The following is a 22257-nucleotide window of genomic DNA, read 5'->3' as shown; positions in this document are numbered from 1 at the left end:
CAAGCCCTACAGAAACGTTTGGGGGTTAATACTCATATTCTTTAGTGAAAAGCTGCTAAAGGACGATCAAGTCAGCAGCTTATGTGCCCCTGTATGGTGCCTACAAGAGGCCTATAACCTAGAATCCTATAAATGTGGCTGATTTAAATGAGCCCCATAATCAAATGCATGTTTGCTCCCAAGTCCAGGGAATGGGCCACCCTGCTACGCAACTATCAAGTTCAGATAAAAGCAAATTGTTTCCTTAGCTAACCTGATAGCCTCGCATTACATTCCTGATATGCAAGGCTAAAGTAAGCATTACAATTCATGGTGCAGAGCCTTTTACACAATTTCATGTATATTCTATTTCTCTCACACCACAATGCTATAACAGGGCACATGTAGGTCCCCAAGTGCAATTCTGAGCACAATCATTATTGGGAAGGTTTGATTTTCCCATCAGATTGGAGACCACATTGGCTGATTGATGTGGTCCTCTGTCCACTGTTTTAATTCTATCTTCTTGCCCTAGGGCTAAAGTTTTCCTAGGTTTCACTAGACAATATCGCTTGAAATGCAATTTTGTTGATGTATACATTGTACTTTTAAATGATTATTTCAAAATAAGCTTGATTGTACAATAATGAAAAGATCTTTTAAAAATCTATACGTGTACAGCCAGCTTTAATCAGAGTATATGTCAGCTGCACATTCATTGGCCTTTCTAGAAATCTAAATTGGTACTATGGTCCCTGAAGAGAGAAAACAAGAGAACAAACATTTCAAATCATGGCATGGGAAGTTTACTTTCTAATTTGCCTTCACTGTCCTGGGTGGCACCTCCCTGGTAGGCTATCCTCAGTGCTATAGCTACAACTAATACATAGAACATAACTTTGCATGTCACTTTGCATTTTTGTAAACTATTCTTATTTTATGCTGCTTCCTTCTCTCTGCATTCCTTATACACAATGTGGGCAATTCAATCAGCCAAGGAGTACTTATTAATAAGGGGATACAAAGCCAATGAAGCCAGACAGGCTGCTCAGAGTTTAGTGAAGTCATATGGTCAAAGAGTGTCTTCATTTTACAAACAATACACAATATAGAGAGGGTTCAGAACACAATACATTTACATTTATGTAAAAAAGGACTCTGTAGAAAAGACAATGAACTTGACGCTGATAGTTGACCTTAGGCAGAGGTGGAAGAATAAAGTACAGGAAGAACAATAGGGATACAGACTGCCTAATGGTGGCCATACATGTTACAGTTATGATCTTTGCTACGACCAATGGTTCGATCAACAAAATGACTGACCAACGCCTCTGCCAATATTGTTCTCCCCATCTCCTGCCATACACTTTTATGACGATAATATTGGTGCGCGTATGGCCACCTCAAGCAGAGTCATTACTTATGTCAATATTAAGATAAAGATTACATTACACGCACACACACTGGGAACAACAATATACTGTACATCAGGCACTTAGCCTTTTATAACCCTAGGAGACAACCCAGACAACTTCACTTAATAACCCCAAACCCAGGCAAACACTAAAAAAACAGGTTCCACCCTTCAAGAAAGGCTGTTACTATGAATATATATTTACACTGAACTGTTTATTAAGGAATGACGAAATAAATGACCTGACTTCTTGTGGAAGTGACTTGGATGAAGAAAAATGGTTCTAAAAAATTCCTAATGGTAATGGCACACAGGACATTTTGGGACATTTTGTTGCCCATGCTAAATCTTCACTGCCACTAGCTACAAAACGTCCCTTGTTTCCTTCCCATGGGCTAACTTGCAAATTGGGGATGCACCGAATCCAGTATTCAGTTTGGGATTCTGCCAAGATTTGGCCTTTTCCAGCAGGATTCGGATTCAGCCAAATCCACGCTCCTGGCCGAACTGAATAAAAATTTGACACAGAAGTCGAAAACTTTTCACTGCTCGCTGATTCAGTTTCAGTTTGGTATTAGGCCAAATCTTTCATGAAGGATTTGGGGTTTGTCCTAATCCGAATATAGTGGATTCAGTGCATCCCTAACATCACTGTTGAATAAACATACGCGGCATGAAGTTGCCCAAAGTTTCTTTGTGAGAAAACTTTGGGCTATGTTGGAAAGACGAAACCCTGCACGTTTCCCCACCGGTGATTTAGCTATTGGTAATTAAACAAGGGACATCTAGTTGCACGCAGTAGGGAAGATTTATTGCGGGCAACAAAACATCTCATGTGCCATTACCCTTAAGAGGAACAATCAAATAGTGTATTATTTATTGCTTTAAAAAGTTAGCTTACTCCTGCAGGTAAGCATGGAATATCAGCATTCCCTACAGTATTATTATATCATGTTTGTTTTGTGTTTTGTGACCTTTTCCATGTAATTAAAGTAATGATGGTTTAAGGCAAAACGAATCCCCTCCCTAAACTACATGTTGTGCCAAACTATTGGAAAGTACTCCAGCTGGTGTGTGCTTGTGCCAATTCATTCCCAGTCTCCTCGTGGTACAATTAGTTTGTAGATTGTAAGCTCTTTTGGGCAGGGCCCTCTTCACCTCTTGTATCGGTTATTGATTGCCTTATATGTTATTCTGTATGTCCAATGTATGAAACCCACTTATTGTACAGCGCTGCGGAATATGTTGGCGCTTTATAAATAAATGTTAATAATAATAATAATAATATGTGCAAAAGACGGAAATGATCAGAAAAATTGAGCCCCTTAAGGTGACCACACGTGGTGATTTTTGATCTTTCGTGCGACCATTGGTTGCACGAAAGATCGTTCCAAACCTCCACTGACATTCAGGGCTGAATCGTCCGATATGGAGGTAGAAACAATAGGGTTTCTAAGGCTGATGCCACACGTGGCGTTTTTACGCGGCGTTTTTTCTCAGCCTAAAAACGCTGCACAAGCCACACATGGCGTTTTTCAGCCTAGTACTGGTGACGTAAGCAAATCCTGTTGCCATGGTGCTAATAGTGCGAAATAGCAAAAAACGCCGCGTATTTCCGCTAGGTCTGGCAGCTGCCTTTGCGTATCCATAGGAATAGCTTGCTTTGCAAGTACTGGCGTATTTCAGCCAACGCTTGAAAAATCCGTGCTTAGGCGTTTTCTAGCGTATTTCCGCTTTGTGTGGTTTGCTTCGCGTCTTTTCAAGCTATTTCTATGGATGATGATATCAGGCGTTTTTCAGCCGCCGAGAGAATTAGAAAATACGCAGCGTAAAAACGCCACGTGTGGCATCAGCCTTACTCCTGCTGCCGATTCAGCCCTGATCATAGATTTTGATCAGGTGCCTTCAATGGCACCCGATCAAATCTTCTAACCTGCCCAATAGGCGAGTCGACCGATATCAGCAGCCTTCTGCGATATCAGTCGCCTCACCGACTTGCCATACATGCACCGAAAACGAAGTTTCATACAATATTACCGGTGCGTGTGTGGCCAGCTTTAGTGTTCATGAGCTAAGCATTTGTGTCTGCAGCCTTGCTGTGCTCTTCACCTTGAGTCAGATTCAAATTTTGGTGCAAGGTAGAATGCACACCAGGTACCCACCTTTGCCCCTAACTTTAGGGGATGGAGCATGGGCGTCCACAGAAGGGGGCAAGAGGGGGCACTTGCCCCCCCCTGGAAAAGTAGCAAAAAAAAAAAAAAAACCTTACTCCGTTTCTGTCCCCGCAAGCCCATTTTGCTGTGCTCCGATTGGATCTTTCTTCTTGTGGATTCTCCAATCAGAGCACAGCTTCCTTGACAGACAGTAAAATTGACCAATCAGAGCACAGATGCACACAGGGATCGGGAGATTTTGCAAACTGGAAACAGAAATGAAGACTGAAAAGAAGAATCTGCAGCTGTAACTTTACCTAAGAACCAACTCTCAACTTTTGCTGCAGTTTTCATCCCACAGGTACTATACACAGGTACTATACACAGGCACTATACCCAGGCACTATACCCAGGCACTATACCCAGGCACTATACCCAGGCACTATACCCAGGTACTATACCCAGGCACTATACCCAGGCACTATACACAGGCACTATACACAGGCACTATACACAGGCACTATACCCAGGTACTATACACAGGTACTATACACAGGTACTATACCCAGGTACTATACACAGGTACTATACACAGGTACTATACACAGGCACTATACCCAGGTACTATACACAGGTACTATACACAGGTACTATACACAGGTACTATACAGTTCTAAAGAATCACTAGCTGACATTAAATTGTTTTTTGCCTGACCTGACATCTATAATAATTTATAATCTATCCCCTACCCTAACAGATGGAGGGTAAGTTAACTCTTTCCCTCTGAAAAAGCTCATTGTGTGTTTATATATTTGTTGTTGTTTTTTGCACTTACTATTTTTTTTTTTGTCATTGTTTTGTTCATTTATAGTAAGTTACAGTGGGGCCAATGCTGTGTATCAGTGCCAGTGTTATAGTGCCAGGGCCTGAATATCTGCCATCCGTACCCACTGCTTCTCACTGTATATAATGTGCTGGTTTTGTAAATAAGGACTGCGTCTCACTGTATATAATGGGGAGTCAGTACCCACTGCCTTTCTTGCTATAAAACTAACATAAACACATCTAAAGGGGTGGTTCACTTTTAAGTTAACCTTTAGTATGTTATAAAATGGCCTATTCCTAGAAACTTTGCAATTGGGCTTCCTAATTAATTTTTTTGAATAATTTGCCTTTCTCTTCTGCCTCTATACAGATTTCAAATGGGGGCCAAAAAATATTGCTCTGTGAGGCTACAATTTTATTATTATTATAATTTTGTATTACTTATTTTTCCAAGTAGGCCCCTTAACTATTCATATTCCCATCTCTTGTTTAAACCACTACCTGGTTGCTAGGGTAAATAAGACCCTAGCAACCAGATAGCTGCTGAAATACCAAATGGAGAGCTGCTGAACAAAAAGCTAAATAACTGAAAAATCATTAAAAATAAAAGTGAATTCGAATGCGAACTAGCCCTTGAAGCTAACTGATCACAAACACAAATGTTTGCAGATCCCCTAACAGATGTGCATGTATGAATACTTTTACATACTAAACATTTTAGGGTAAAAAAAAAAAGCCCCCCCACCCGCACTTTTGTACAGTATCCCTGGGAGTCAGTGGGAACGGCAAGAGGTAGTTGGGAGGTTAACTTTTTACGCCAGCAGCGAATCCACTAAGTGTCACATTAGCTGTAGGTCAGTCTGTGTATGGGCCATATTTAGCCTCCCCTAGTATCATCCTGCAAAAAAAAATATATATATATATATTTATATATATATCAATCCAAATGGTGTCCGCACTCCAAGGCTCAATATTCTGCAGGGTGCTTAGCCAAAATTATGTATGCATAGAAAATAATCATCTGTGGCCAGCACACCCTTCAATGTTTCATCAAAAAATTTTTTATTGCAGATATATTGTTAAAACCAACGTTTCGGTCCTTGTTAGGACCTTTCTCAAGGATGAGAAAGGTCCTAACAAGGACCGAAACGTTGGTTTTAACAATATATCTGCAATAAAAAATTTTTTGATGAAACATTGAAGGGTGTGCTGGCCACAGATGATTATTTTCTATTTATATATATAGGTGATTAAGTGGAGAAAGAGAGCTACCATATCCCCAACAGCGCCCTAGACGCCAGTTTCGACGCAAATTGATAAAACCCCTTAACACCGTGGACACCAGTTCAGGGGATTCTGAGGGAGATGATGTTGGGGTTACAGATTCGCAAACGCCTGTACCTGGCGTGGAAATCAGCTCTGTTTCCACTTCTCCTTTTTTGGAAGGGTCTCCGGTCAGTGGCAAAAAACCCCCCATAGGAATCGGCAACGGAAGAGGTACCCAACGAGGAGGGGGCAAAAGGGGTCGCGGACGCAAGATGTAGACATTCCAATTTTCAACCTGTCTAAGCATACCCTAACAGTTAGTGAAACTAATGTGCTGCAGAAAGGTCTTTCTTTTGTGCCTTCTTGCCATTTTAATGCTTTTCAATGGGAGGTTGATTTCTTTAAATTGTGCCGTAATATCAATTTAAAACACCAGTTCATGAATTCTGAATCTGGGCAAAATGATACAACAACCTTAAAACTAAAAAGTCTATACACACCTCCTGTGAGCAATCCAGCTATCAAGCTATTTAAACAGTCTGTGGAGAAGGATGTGTTGAACTACAAGAACTCTCAATATGGGAATAATTTGACTTTGGCTGAAAGGTCTGCTTTAAAGTCCCTAATGGATGATAAAACCATTGTGGTCCGCCCGGCTGATAAGGGGGGTGGGATCGTGATACAGGATTATTGTGACTATAGGAAAGAGATTTTGGGCCAGCTGGCTAATGAGAATGTCTATAGACCAGTGCTGTCCAACTTCTGTTGTACCGAGGGCCGGAATTTTTCCGACCTAGGTGGTGGAGGGCCGATAATGGAAGCCAGTTTTGACCACTCCCCTTTTTGAAACTGCACCCACTTGAAACCACACCCATGTTATCACATGACCATACCCATATTAATGGTTGTAGTACAGCAAAAACCTGCCATACTCTGCCTGCCCTACCCTGCCTGTGTGTGCCATACTCTGCCTTCACTACCCTGCCTGTGTGTGCCATACTCTGCCTGCCCTACCCTGTCTGTGTGTGCCATACTCTGCCTGCCCTACCCTGTCTGTGTGTGCCATACTCTGCCTGCCCTACCCTGTCTGTGTGTGCCATACTCTGCCTTCCCTACCCTGCCTGTGTGTGCCATACTCTGCCTTCCCTACCCTGCCTGTGTGCCATGCTTTCACTGTGTGTGCCATTCTTGGCTGGTTTGTGCCATACTTGGCCTGTGTGTGCCATAATCTGCCTGCCCTACCCTGCCTGTGTGTGCCATACTCTGCCTTCCCTGCCTGCATGTGCCATACTTTCACTGTGTTTGCCATTCTTGGCTGGTTTGTGCCATACTTGGCCTGTGTGTGCCATACTCTGCCTGTGTGTGCCATACTCTGCCTTCCCTACCCTGCCTGTGTGTGCCATACTCTGCTTGCCCTATGATGCTTGTGTGTATGGCACACACAGACTGCTACAGTCTGCACAATAACTATATATTAAAAAACTTTTTAATCGAAGTACCACCTCAGTATATGTTCTTTTTGTAGAGTGCAGGGATTATTTGTGGGTTTCAATTCTTCCTGAGGTGTGAACAGGGGAACAATGGGGGTGATTATAGCCTGAGCCTGAGGTGTGAACACTACAGGGGGTGAACAATGCAGAGATTAAAAGGTGTGAACAACACAGGGGATTACATATTTAAACAATGCAGCCTGATTACAGCCTGAATCTCAGGTGAGAACCATGCAGGGGGGCAGTTAATCACAGTACTGATACCATTTAGATCTTACACAAGAGTAAGCCATCAAAGTAGCCAGACAGGTGGGGGGCCACACAGAGGGGGGTCGCGGGCCGCATGCGGCCCGCGGGCCGCATGCGGCCCGCGGGCCGCCAGTTGGACAGCACTGCTATAGACGGTTACCTGGAGATCCTATTACATCCTTTAAAGCCAAGGTCTTTAAGCTGGTTGATTTGGCAGTAAATACGGAAGTGTTAAGTAAACAATTGGGTGAATTTTTAAAACTTGAGCACCCTGTATGCCCTGTACTCTATACGCTGCCAAAAATACATAAAAATTTGACACATCCACCTGGGCGGCCTATTGTTTCAGGACGCAACTCTCTATTACATCCTATTTGTGTGTACCTTGACACTATTTTACAGCCGGCTGTACAAAAGATTCCCACATATTTGAGGGACACCCCACACCTTTTGGATTGTCTCAAGGATTTAACTTTGCCCATTGGGAAACCTTGTTTTTTGGCTAGCCTGGATGTAGTTAGCTTATATACTTGCATCCCCCACGGAGGAGGTTTGGATGCAACACGTCGCACACTTGAAGCACTGGAGAGTTATGATGGGCCCCCAGTTCCATTTGTGATTGAACTGTTGGAGTTGGCATTAACTATGAATTATTTCCGTTTTGAGTATGATTTCTTTTTGCAGGTGTCCGGCACGGCGATGGGTGCTGCGATGGCACCATCTTACGCAAATTTGTACATGCATTGTTTTGAGCAAGAACATATTGTTCCCAAATATGGTTCCAACTGTATATTTTTCGTCGCTACATTGACGACATGATAATGTTGTTGGTGTGGTACGGAAATAGAGTTTCACAGTATGATTCAGGATTTAAACGAATTAGATACTCCTGTTAAATTCACGGCCGAAATACATAGGGAGCGTTTACATTTTTAGATATCGAATTGTGGGTGTCCGATAATCGGATTGGCTATTCTCTGTTCCGCAAGCCTACAGATAAAAATGTGCTCCTCCACTTCAGTAGTGGTCACCCTCCATCTTTAAAGAGATCTTTACCTATTTCTCAGTTCTGTAGGGTATTGCGGAATAATTCTGATGACAGATTGCTGAACTACAAATTAGGGAGATGTGGGCGCGCTTTGAGGCTAGGGGTTACCCGGCCGCAGTATTGTCGGCTGCGTTATCTAGTGCTCGTACCCGGAGTATTGTAACTGATAGGGCTTCTAAGCCCCATCCCAGTATTGTGTTTAGTACAGCTTTCAATGGACAGATCAGACCATGTTAGGGAAAGTCATAAATAAGAATTGGAATATTCTCCAGGCTGATGATGAATTTAAGCGAGTATTGCCCCGGTCCCCCTTGGTGAGCTACAGGAGAGGCATGAGTTTGCGTAACTTGCTGGTACACAGTGATCCTATTGCTGCTATCCGAAAAAAACGGGGTCCTGGTTACGGGGAGACAAAAAGGGATGTTTCAAGTGCCCTAGTTGTACATCTTGCAGATATATGACTCCGGGTGAATCCTTTCTACACCCACAGACTGGCAAACGCCTGCTTATTAGACATCACATCACTTGCACTACTACGCACGTTATTTATCTTATAACTTGTCCTTGTGGTCTGTCATATGTTGGCAAAACCGATCAGACCCTTAGGTTACGGATGGATGGCCATCGTTCAGCCATCAGTACAGCATTCAGGGATGGCACTACAAATAAACCAGTTGCCAAGCACTTTCTTGAGAGAGGGCACAGGTTACCCACATTCAGTTTATTGCGATAGACCATGTTCCCCCCATTAGGAGGGGGGGGCGATAGGTCTCAATTGCTTATGCAGAGGGAAGTTTTTTGGATCAAAACGCTCAATACATTATCCCCCTTTGGACTGAACGAGTATTGTTCCTACACGTGTTTTTTGAAGCAACGTTAAAGTATGCTCCAAGTGGCTTGTGGTATACATTTTTTGTTTAATGTGTTTCTGATAATGTTATTTTACAGTGTTTAGCAATACATATGCAAGTTTGTTTGCATGTTGTGGCAAATTTACATTGTATTTCTTCGTAATGTTCTATGCTATATTGTCAGTTCACTTTAACTTGCACTCCACACCTGAGGGTTAACTCTCCTAATTTTCCTCCTTATGTGTTTTAATATGGTTTCTCCTCGGTGCAGGGTTTCTGTCTCTTTGGTGCCTGTTTCAGTCACAGGATTGGGTGGAACCCTGTCTCTGGGGGGTGTGTCTGTCTTGTTTTTACTATTTATATTTCAATTGGTTTTAAGGTGACTATGGTCTTGATAAAGGTCTCAGATACAGACCGAAACGTTGGCCTGTCGCGTAATGTATTTATTATAATAAAAGTTATGTTTTAAATGATTCCCGGTGTGCACCAGTATCACTAGATTTCCATTTTTAATGCTTAATTGGTAGCACCTGGGTCTATGGACTACGCTTAGGAGTGCTGAATCTACGTATCGTATATATATATATATATATATTTGTCTGTTGCAGGATGATGCTAGCTTACTTGCCCCCCCTTGGAAAATTTTCTGCAGACGCCCATGGGATGGAGTAGGGAACACCTACGTGCCTCCCCCTGCCTAAACCTTTAAAATACAGTGCCCCTGAATGCAGACAGAGCTGTATTTCTGGAGGAAGCACACATCTTTCCTCTCTATTCTGTAGCACAAGAAACTGAGCTTATGTTTTCTTGCACTTTGCACCCTGCCTGGCACTTGGGGAATGACCCCTACAGTTTTGGATTAAAAAAAGAAAACAAAGGAAATGTAATTGTTTTTAAAATGTTACTGCTTTAATTATTTTAACAAATGGTTCAAGTGTGTGCAACACTCTTTCACTCTGGCTAAAAAGCTTTTACCCAGACTGTGGCAGAAGAACAGAGGTGTGAACGGCAAGATAACAATCTAAGTACAAAGGAGATGACATCAAAGGAGGACAAGAGGAATGCAGAAAATAAAGAAAAGAAACTGAGGGAGCAATTAAGGTTTTTGAACTGGAACAGAATACCTGATAAGGTCTCTAGTTCACTTTCAGCACTGGGAAAAGGATCTCACCTCCAGAGTTAAGCTGGCCATACACACACCGATAATATCATACGAAACCTACTTTCGTACGATATTCGGTGCGTGTATGGCAAGTCGGTGAGTCGACCGGTATCGCAGGAAGCTGCTGATATCGGTCGACTCACCGATCGGGCCGGTTAAAAGATTTTGATCGGGCGCCATAGAAGGCGCCTGAGCAAAATCTGCCATCAGGGCTGAATCAGCAGAAGGAGGTAGAAATCCTATTGTTTCTACCTCCTTATCTGCTGTTTCAGCCCTGACTGTGTGTGGCGGATCTGACGAAACATCGCCAGATCGCCACGTGTGTGGCCACCTTTAATATGTTAGACATGCCTTTAAAGATGTTATTGTCCCACAGCTGCAGCTCATGCATAGACATTTTAATAAGTTTGGAAGCAAAACAAGGCAATTTAATGTAGGTTATTATACTTTATATATTAGTGTCCCCTTGGTGTTTCCAGGGTGCTTGGTTGGAACTAATTCCCCAAGCAGACCTTCAGAGCTTATCAATGCTACTGATATTTGTTCCATATCATAGGAAGGCAGCTTATGATTGGATATTATCCATGTTCCACAGGGAGATAAATCTCTGCCCACGATAAATATCTGCTACCTCAGGTGACTAATCTCTCCAAAATGCCTTTCCACTGGCAATAAAGGTAATCACCGGATGGAAAGGCCACATCACTTCGGTTTTCCAAAGTCACCTGTAAGAGGAAAGCCTTTTTGGGGACATTAGTTGCCTGGGGAAGCAGAGATTTATTGTGGGTGACTAATCTCCCAGTGGGACATTACCCTATGAATGGCTAGTACGGCAACTGGGGGGATGGGTGGGTCAGACTAATACATGCAAAATGTAGGTGCACAGGAACACACAAAATGCTGTTTTTTTACCAGCAGCAGCTAGTCCTTGTACTAGGCGTATCCAACAATAGATATAGGTAAGGCAAATTCATGGAATTTAAATGTCCATTAAAAGTACATTAAACCATTCTGTAATTCATTATGATTTTATGGAAATTAGTGGACAATGCACGGTGGCTTGGTGATAAAAAAAATATTTATTCTTCCTCTATAAGGGCAAGGGCACACTGGGGTTCTGGGAGTTCAATGGACATAGTCAAAATGCCCATAGTAGCAGAGAGTTGTACCGTGTTATCCGTAGATCCAAACCAGAAAGTAGGTGAAACCTTTTAATGACTAACCAAGCAGATTATAAATGCAGGCTTTCAGTACTACTTACATCCCTGCTCCAGATATACTGAAACTGAGTAAAAAATTGTTATCAATCAAACAAGTATGTGTAAAATCATTTCCATACAGATATTGATCAAGGTTCATCAGCCAGGGTCCTCTGTAGAAGTTTATGTAATTAACACCTATTTGTAAGGTGATGGAAGCACTGAGTCAAGTGTAAGAAAGTCTTTTGAACTATGTCCATTGGGTGCAGATCTTACAGCCCCCTAGGCAACAACCAGTAGTTTCCGTGCAACATGTTCCTCTCCATCCCCTTTGATGTTGCTCCCAGTGGCCTCAAACTAGGGGTACATTTCTGGCTAGGAGATACGTTTTGGAAGCACCGAGATACAGTTTTACTCCATGCAGGGCCTCCTGCAGGCCAGCAGTCCACATGGGGCTACCAAATAGCCAATCACAATCAGTCTTTATTTGCTGTCTCCAAAGAACTTTTTTCATGCTTGTGTGCCTCACAAACACTTCATATCTGAGCATGGCTCACACATAAAATAAAGTGGGAGATGCCTGGGCTAGATACACCAGGGTGTTATTATTAGCCATATTCATATCAGGCCTTAAAACTTTTGTCCCTGTAGGGTACCGAATTTCTGCCTAAATTTATACTCCCATTTCTTTTGCTCCTATTGTGTTTTGAAGCTGCCAATTAGTATAGTGATTAAAAGATCATCATTGTGGTTATTGCTGCAGAAATGCTTTGCTACTTGGAGATCTGTTTTCCCACCATTGATGCTGGATCTGTAGGAGGACATCCCCTGGTGTAGTGTTTGTCCAGTTTCGCCAACATATAGCCCTGTATGTAGTTGCTCATTTCACAGACAAGATAAGGTAGACCACATTGGATGAGTTGCAGGAGAATGATCCCTTTGTTATGTATTTTTACAGGCGATGTGGTATAGGTACCTTGCTTGTAGTGTAAATGTGGGTGCGGATTTTAAACTTTGCTTGCAGGCAGGGTGATGTGCCACTTTCTGCTGGGGCATTTGTGGAGCTTTATACTATTTGTTTTTCAGGTTTGGCAGTTGTGTGTATGCCAGTAGGGGAGGTTCTAGGAATACATTTTGCAGACCATCATCAAACATTATCATAGGTTGAAGTTCTTTCATGATTTTGCGTAGGGCCTCTAGGCCCGGTTATTTTTTGTGGTTTGTTTGTATAGGAGGAGTTTATCCCTGGGTGTGGCAATAGCTAATTTGATTGGTTATCAGTTGTTCTTGTGTTGTGTTAAATAAAATCGTTCCTAAGTTTTCATCATAGGTGTTCTTTTGATTTAGTGGTATCCAGCAATTTTATTTTTATTTTCGAGAAACTTAATTTAAGATTTATGGTGGGGTGGAAAGTGTTGTAGCTATTGTGGAAGGAAAGGAGGCCCTCTTTACTTGCAGTCCAGATTACCAGGATGTCATCAATGTAGTAGAGGTAAACCATTGGCTTAATGGTAAAGGATGACCAAAATTCCTCTTCTAATCTGGCTATAAATAGATTTGCCAATTGTGGTACAATATGACATCCCATGGCATAGGCCATTTGTTATAAGTAGATTTCCTGGCTAAATGAAAATACATTATGTGTCAAGGTAAAGTGTATAATTCGTATGATTGGTTCAACAGGTAAGCTTTGTTGTTGTAAGTACAACTGGCAGGCCTGGATTCCATCAGAGTGGAGTGGATATAACAATGCTAAGTAGTGCCAAAAGCTTGCATTTTATAATCTACTTAGTTAGCCAATAATAAACTGTCCCAACATTTAACTCTAGGACAGAGAATAAAACTTTCATCCTAAACAACAACCTCCATGACCTTCAAGTTGGACTTCTGAAGAACCAAATAAGTCAAATAAGCCTTCAGAGATTTTCTGATATTTAGAACAGGAAATAAGTATCTACCTTGAATTTGACCCTAATTGGCCTTTGGACTGTGACTGCCTCTGTGTGACAGAATAAGAATCTACACTAGGGCACAAAAGGCCCGAAACATTTTGTGCAATAGTTATCTGTAATAAAGTTTTTTTCACAGCACTTGATCTGCTTAAATGAGTGCTCTCTTCAACTCTAATAGTCTAGAATAAGAATCTATCTGGTGGGAGCCCTGAGAAATCTCAGCTCATTTTTTACTTAGAATTTTTGTGTTCTTGGGGTTATTACGGCACAAAGCTGTATTATATATGCAGTACAGTTGCTCACTGTATGCCAATTAACTTGAAATTTCAGTTACTGCCATTATCAAGTTATGAATATCAAAGGTTACATGTTTAACAGAAACTCCACTGTCTGGTTTTGTAGCCATGGACATCACTGCTGCATGAAAGAACCCCTCACATGGACATGAAACACGCAGTGCTTTATAAATACAAATATACATACAAACATACAAGAGCATTCAACATGTGTGTTGGGGGGGGGGCAAAACCTTTATAAAACAATATGTCTACTTACTGCAACCAAGTCATGCTGAACCTATTGGAGAGGCACCAAAAGACTCCCAATTCCATTTCTGTACCTAGTCATGTGAAGACCTACTTTTTGCAGGACTGGGGCTGGGAATCAAAATAGACCCTGGCCATTTCAAGTACACAGAGGCCCAAACAGCCCCCACCAGCCCAATAAATAGTGAAAGTGTATGGCATCTTACAGCAGCCCCTCTGGCATTTGCCAGAATCCACAGATTGCCAGCCCAGGCTTGCTTGGACAACATTGCAGCCACCTCTTATGATAATTCCTGAATGTTTTTATTAAAGGTGGTTGTTGGAAGCTGTGTTGGGACATTAGGAGTTGTGCCTTTGTCATTTCCTTTACATATTTTTGATGCCACAGTGATGAGTACTTTCTTATTTTTAAGAGGGCAACACCTTGTTTATAATAAAAAAGAGAATTTAAGGGTTTCTTTTGAGATTGAGTAAGGATTACATTCAGAGATGGACTTCATGTTACAGGAGACTGGGTAGTTAATTATTAGGGTGCTGGAGCAAATAAGGTGCTGCACCTCCAGTCATAATCATTAAAACTCCCTTAGTCTGCATGCAAGCTACCTCATCATGGCCTTGTCCTACTGTACTAACCTATCCCACATACTTTGTATCGTCTGTTCTTAAAATGGAAATGAACTTTGTTTGCTCCACTAACCATCAAAGCACTTTCCCAGACATTCCCTTTATAGAAAAAGAGATAAAGCTCAATCCGTTGCTTCACTATTGGCTTCAGGGAGTTATGTGGTTGAAAAAGAAATCTCCTTGGAATGTAACTACTTTCTTCCAATAAAATGATGCATTAACAGCAGCCATGACCCCTCGCTAAAGTAAACCCTGTATCTCCCACCCATTACTTATCTACCCTTTATCATCATTTGTTGTAAAAATATTTAATAGAAATACGATTAATGAATTCCATGAGGCATAACTAGAACTCCATTGGCCCCAGTGAACAGATAAATCCCTAATCATTGACAGTACATAATGGTTTAGGGATCTTGCATTGCTTGTTTACAGATTCCTGTACACAACAAACAGCCTTTTCACATCTGTTTGTGTATTTATACCAATGTCCACACTTGGGTCGAATAGTGATTACAGCTGAACAGACACAATAATTCAATAAAAGGTGAAGGTTGCAAATTGGATAATCTTGTCACTGTTTAATTAACAATAAACATAACAATAAGGCCAATGGCAAACCAGGCTTGTACCTAAATATGGCTGTACTCAACCCAAACAAATGGAGCAGGAAGGAACTTGCTTAGAGGCAAGTTTTGGAAGCACAGAGACACAGTTGTACTCCAAGCAGGGCCTCCCGCAGGCCAGTGGTCCACATGGAGCTACCAAATATTTAATCACAGCCCTTATTTGGCATCCCCAAAGAACATTTTTTCATGCCTGTGTGGCTCACTAATACTTTTTACATCTGAGTATGGCTTACCAGTAAAATGTTTGGGGATCCTTGCTTTAGGCCATTTTTCAGTGTTACATAGTTAAGTTGGATTATAAAAAGACCAAAGTCCATCAAGTTCAACAATTTCAAGCAAACCCCAAAGCACACACAGTTCCATACCAACCTATCTCTACACTCACATACATAAACCATATATACCAACATCAATACTAACTGTAGAATTTAGTATCACAATACTTCCAGGACTCTCTTATGGGCATTAACAGAATCTGCCATTACAACATCACTAGGAAGGGCATTCCCCAACCTCACTGCCCTCACAGTTCCTCTAATGTAAGTGATTATTTTTATGGGAAAAAAGAACACCCCCTATCTGCCTATAATCCCCTCTAATGTACTTGTCCAGAGTAATCATGTCCCCTTGCAAGCGCCTTTTCTTCAGAGAAAACAACCCCAACCTCGACAGTCTCACCTCATAGTTTAAATCTTCCATCCCCTTTACCAGTTTAGTTGCAGTCTCTGCACTCTCTCCAGCTCATTAATATCCTTCTTAAGGACTGGAGCCCAAAACTGCACCGCATACTCAAGGTGAGGCCTTACCAGGGACCTATAAAGGGGCAAAATTATGTTCTGATCCCTTGAGTCAATGCCCTTTTTTATACAAGACAGCACTTTATTTGCTTTAGTAGCCACAGAATGACACTGCCTGGCATTAGACAACTTGTTATCTACAAAAATTCCTATATGTTACTCTGTATGCGGAATATGTTGGTGCTTTAGAAATAAATGTTAATAATAATAATCCCTAGATCCTTCTCAATTAAAGGAACAGTAGCACCAAAAAAATGAAAGTGTTTTAAAGTAATTAAAATATAATGTACTATTGCCCTGCACTGGTAAAACTGGTGTATTTGCTACAGAAATGCAAAGTAACCTGTGCCTTTCCTCCTTTGAATGGCTGCCCCCATGGCTACACAACAGTTTTGTTTATATAAACTATAGTAGTCTTTCATTAACAAACAAGTTAAAAAGCAAAGGACCAAGGACTGACCCCTGCGGTACTCCACTAACAACACTGGTCCAATTAGAAAATGTTCCATTTACTAAGTGTTTATAGATAGGAAAACAAAACAAGACTTTTTCAGAACAAAAATATTAAACATTGCCTTGGAATGGAACAATTTTCGTGTGGGAACACTGAAGGGAAATTTAGCCTCCCACACACTAGACTTCAAACAACAACAATGATTTGTAAACCCTAGAGATACTTTGCAAGCTATGGCCTGAGACCTTGACCCACTGCAAACAGGTAGCTTAGACCTCCCACCATCTTCTCCAAGACCAATAAATTATAACTTCCTTATAGAACAGGTGAGCTGAGGAGCCTCCAGGATATCCCTAGTGAGACTCCAGCAAGGTCAGTGTAACTGGTAATTACCAAACAGCCAAGTGCACAGGATTAGAGACAGAGGATCCTGTGGATAATAGGTGGACCTAGGAGACTACATGTTCTGTAACTGGGCCTAAAGTAATTTGTTTTAAAGGTTTAACGTTTTGTGGACAATGGTGTTTTTCAAGTACACAGAGGCCCAAACAGCCCCCCCCAGCCCAATAAATAGTGACTGTCTGTGGCATCTTACAGCAGCCCCTCTGGCATTTGCCAGAACCCACAGATTGCCAGTCTGGGCCTGGGTAGGGGCAATTATAATTCAGTTTGTGGTGACAGACTGTAGGTTTGGACCTTGTCACTGACTGGCTGTCCTGAGTAGGATCTTCCTGAACCACCTTACTGCCATTAGCTCTTCCCTGATGTTTGTCCACTGGGGACTTGACATGCATTCTTTAACATTCTGTCGAAAACAAACCGTTCATCTCTAATATTTTGATGTTTGCAATGTAATTTCTCTTGTAGATAACTGCTATCTACATAAAAAATGAGCTTCTCTTTTGGCTCATCATTAAAATGCTTGTATGACTGAGTTTAGATCCTTATTATACTCTCTGCATCTTACCTGAACATATTCTTTGGCACTTCTCTGGGACTCAGGCTGGCAAAGTTCATTTGGACATAGGAAGCAGTACCTGCAATTTATGCCCCTAATTAAAGAACTAATTGGTAAAGGTGTGCAATGAATATTTCTTTTATTTAGGCTGAAGTGGGTTGATCTTTTGAGTACAGTGCAAACCTCACAAAGAAGACCCTCTCCTCAAATACCCTCACGCAGTGGGTTCCAAAGAGAGGTACTGAGCCCCTCCCCTTGGGCTTGCAGCAGGTAGCGGCCTACAGTAGTCTAAGAAGCTCAGCTTGATGGTAAATTAGGGTAAAATTTAGACTAACAATTTATTTGCTTTCCAAAATTTTCTTGGAACTATGGGTGAATAATTGATAAAGCAATATTTTCATATATCTGTAAAGATATTTTTGATCTCCAAGTGGTGTGGAATTGAATAAGTCCAACACTCACATTTTGGTGGCTTCCCTTGAATCCCTTAAATGACATTGGACTAATGTTCGAAAACAGCACATTCGGCCAGGTACATTTAACCAAAATTGTGGGCTGTCTGTAAGTTTTAGCGGGCGGAATTTTATGAATAAGCCAATTTGATATCAAGAAGTAAAGAAGGCTAATAGGCTGCTAACCCAGTGAAGAGTGGCCATATCGGCCAGTGTGAACCCATGTATAGTGCCTTAGGAAACCATTAAAACATTGTTAAAGCTATGGTACATTGAAGCCCCTTACATTACTTCATATCTATCTGTTGAGTTGGCAAAGACTTCTGTGTACATTAGCTGTCATATCTCAGTACAATTCCAGCATTTTATCTCAGGAATTTCAGCTGTTTTTCTTTACGCTTTCTTTATCAGGTGTAGTTTATTGCTTTTCTGCTGGTCAGGGCCTGTGTAGGATCCCATGGGTTAAATGATTCAAAGAGTGGGAGAAAAGCTTAACCAGCTGCAGAGCGACACAGGATCCTCCCCTACCCTTTGCCGGAGCAGAGGTAACTAACAAACAAGTGAATTATTTATAGGTGCTGCAAACACAAACCGTCCCTCCCTCTCAACACCTGCGCCGTGTCTCCTCAACTGCACCATATAATGAGCCTTCTACCAGTGTGACTGCTTATAATTGCACTGACAATAAGCAGGATCTCCCACGATTAAATAATTATACGCTAAGCAGAGCTACACTCCCATATATTGGAGGGCACGTGAATCTGTGCCAAATAACAAATTTGTAAGACAAAGTTACGGGAAAGACTCCTCCAAATGGCCTTTATGCTTTTCTTCACACCTTCAGGAATAAGTAAAGCCTAAAACTTAAAGGAGAAATCCAGCTTCCAAGCCCTACAAAACACAGAAACCCCTAAAATACCTGTAATCTATTCCTTCAAAAAGTATGAATAGCTACCATTATTATATGCTTAAATCCAGCTGCAAACAGTTCTTGTCTTTCTGTATCATTTTAAATCCTGGCAGGGGAGAAGGGACTAAAACACTGATGTTACAAATTGTAACAACTTCTCCACAGCTTACAGGCAGCGTGCAGGAACTACATAAACCACAATGCATTGCACAGTGATCTTTCGTTCCTTATCGACATCACTCATGCAGGGAATTGTGGGACTTGGAGGATGCAGGCGGAAGGCAGGCTAAGGACAGTCAACTACTATTACATTTTATTTGAGTCTCAAATGGGTCAGCCAGATACCATAACCCATACAAAAAGATACCATAATACTATATCAGCATAGCATATCAGCAGGTATTCCCCTGTATTAAGATTAGGTATTCCCCTTCACTAAATACAGGAATTTTCTTGTATAAAGCAAAGGTATTCCCCTTCACTAAGAACAGGTAATCCCCTTCACTAAGAATAGTTATTCCTCTGTACTAAGCAAGACTTTCCTCTGCACCAAGCATACTTCTGCAGGTAAATATAAAGATATAGTAACAATTTAAAAAAAGCTTTGCTCGGTGTGCTTACAGACCTAGCAGCACAATCCAGGATCTGATATAAGGACAGCTAGAGGACAAAGAGACCCTGAGGTGGTACAACTGGAGCCAATGAAGCCAAAGAACAGGATTGACCAGCCTTGCAGGGATTTCAGGAATGTGACACAAATATAATAAAAAGCGCCTGGTAGAGCCCAGCAAGTGGTACATAAATGAGCAGTGAGTCACTGGTGCCCTTGTACTGGCAGCCTGTGATACTAAACAAAGGGTTCCAATGTCTCCTAAACTTCCCTTTGCAATGCACCTCTTGTTTCATTTTTTAATGTTTCCATTCCTACTGTTTATTCAATTGTTTAGTAAGAAAATAACACTTGTTTGCCAGCCAGTTTTTCTTTTCCTCTCCTAATCCCTTTAGAATGGATTTGTATACTCTTCAGATAGTCTTCTAATATTGTTTCAGTTGACTTATTATAGGTTTAGTTTGTAGACGGGTGAGTGCACTTGCACGATACCATCAGTTAGTCGTAATGGCCACCCCAGCCCGAAGGCTTTATATTATATCCTGTCTGCTAATTGGCAGGGGAGCTGAGAATGTGAACAAGTGCATGCTGCCAGCTCCTTAAGGGATATATGTGTTGCCCTTTAAATCATTATGCATATGTCATGCTTATATCAAATACATAAAAGTGCAACATATAGAAAAAAAATGAAACATAACTGCAAATGCAGAACACTCTTAGCCACAATCACGCACAACACTGGAATCAATCAATTTACCCACATGGAACATGTGTTAAAACAGCATATGCATCTGACAAATGAATACCCCTTAATGCCACATGTGGCATTATATTTTAAGTTGTGCAGCTATATATATATGATGGATACATTAATCCCCTATTACATGGTCAGTTCAGTGATGTTTGATTAAGGCCAATAACTCAGGGGATGATTCTAGAACAGTTTCCTACTGGAATAGGCAGAGAATAATGAATATTTAGGGACCATTAGTGGGGGTATAGCCTTTCCCAACAAAAATGTCTCATTTCTCCACTGCCTACAGGAATGCTGGGACACAAAGTTAGGATTGTTTGTACATTTTTATATCCCCAACCTTTTTTGTTCCCATCAGCCACATTCAAAAATAAAAAAAAGTTGGAGAGCAACACAAGCAAAAAGTTCCGGGGGGTGTCCAATATGGGCTGTTATTGGCTATTGGTAGCTCCTATGCGGACTGGAAGCCTACAGGAGGACCCATTGGACAGTACACCTGTTTTTTTATGCAACCAAAACTTGCCTCCAAGCCAAGAATTTAAAAATAAGCACCGGCTTTGAGGCCACTGGGAGCAACATCCAAGGAGTTGGAGAGCAACAAGTTGCATGCCAGCCACTGGTTGGGGATCACTGCTCTAGCATGGAGTTGCTATGGTATGAGCTGCTGCTTTACTTTCTATGTTCTCACAGTGCTTGTGTGGGTTTACTCTCGGTACTCTGATTTACTCCCACCCTCCAAAACCTATAGGCAGGTTGAGTGATTCCTAAAACTGGCCATAATGTGTGTGTGAATGTGATAGGAACCTTAGATTGTAAGCTCTGCCTGGGCAGGGACTCATGTGAGTAATTTGTAAGATCTATAAATCACTGTGGATTATGTTATAAATAAAGAATAATCATACATTGCAACAACCTTTCCTCAGCAGTGACAACCGTGGGTCATAAGCCTATATTCTAAGGGTACCCTTGGCTTATTTCTACGGTCTATCTGTGCTAAGAGGACTCTAGTGATATTCTACACAAAGATGGCAGTGTAAAGTGTGTGTTTGTGATTCAGGGCCGGAGTACTACTGGTACAGCAGCAAGGGAAAATGTATGGTAGGGCAGCAGAGGAAGGAAGAAGCCCCAAATCTCTACTACTCTGCCTAAGGCCCCCATTTGTAATGATCTAGGCCTACAAACTTGTCACAGGTACTGGGGGCATCTTCGGATCTATCCATCTATTCATGCATGAGTATAGAACTGGTTTTTAAAATAGAAATATTTTTTAAAAAATTGTAAAACTTATAATCCCTTTTTCAACTCCACTGCCTGCTCTTGGGATGCTAAAATGGTCGTTTGTATAAGACTCTACTGTTAATTTAACAATTTATTTGTTTGTGTCTCAATGAAAATAAACCTTTTAAATAGTTGTGAGCCAATAAAATGTTGGCATAGTTTCTCCCTGCCCTCTTGTGTTTCCCTTATTATGTTTACAGGGTAACCCTTTTGAAATACAAAATAACAAAAGTGGTATAAAGGTGATACCTTTATTGGCTAACTAATATAACCATAGCAAGCTTTCAGAACATTCTAGTTCCTTTTTCAAGCTGATTACGTTCTGATATATAGTATATATATATACATACTATATCTACACGATAAGATTGATAGAAACATAGACAGATAGACACACAAAGATATATAAGTTAGGTTAGGGAGAAGTCCTGAAGGCTAATCCCTATAGAACAGATCCTGTGGGCATATTTAAAGGAACTCTGTATCATTTGCTGTCTCTGGGCTGGATAATCGAAATAAATTAGCTTCATCTCTGGAAAAGAACCGTGGTTGTTACCTGGTTGTGGTAAATATTGGAATATCCAGTATATTTGTAATAATATACTATATCTACACTATACACAACATATAGGAGCCCTTACAAGGCACTTTGATGTG

Source organism: Xenopus tropicalis, chromosome 2 (assembly GCF_000004195.4).
Source record: "Xenopus tropicalis strain Nigerian chromosome 2, UCB_Xtro_10.0, whole genome shotgun sequence".
NCBI lineage: Eukaryota > Metazoa > Chordata > Amphibia > Anura > Pipidae > Xenopus > Xenopus tropicalis.
This window is presented reverse-complemented; position numbering follows the sequence as displayed.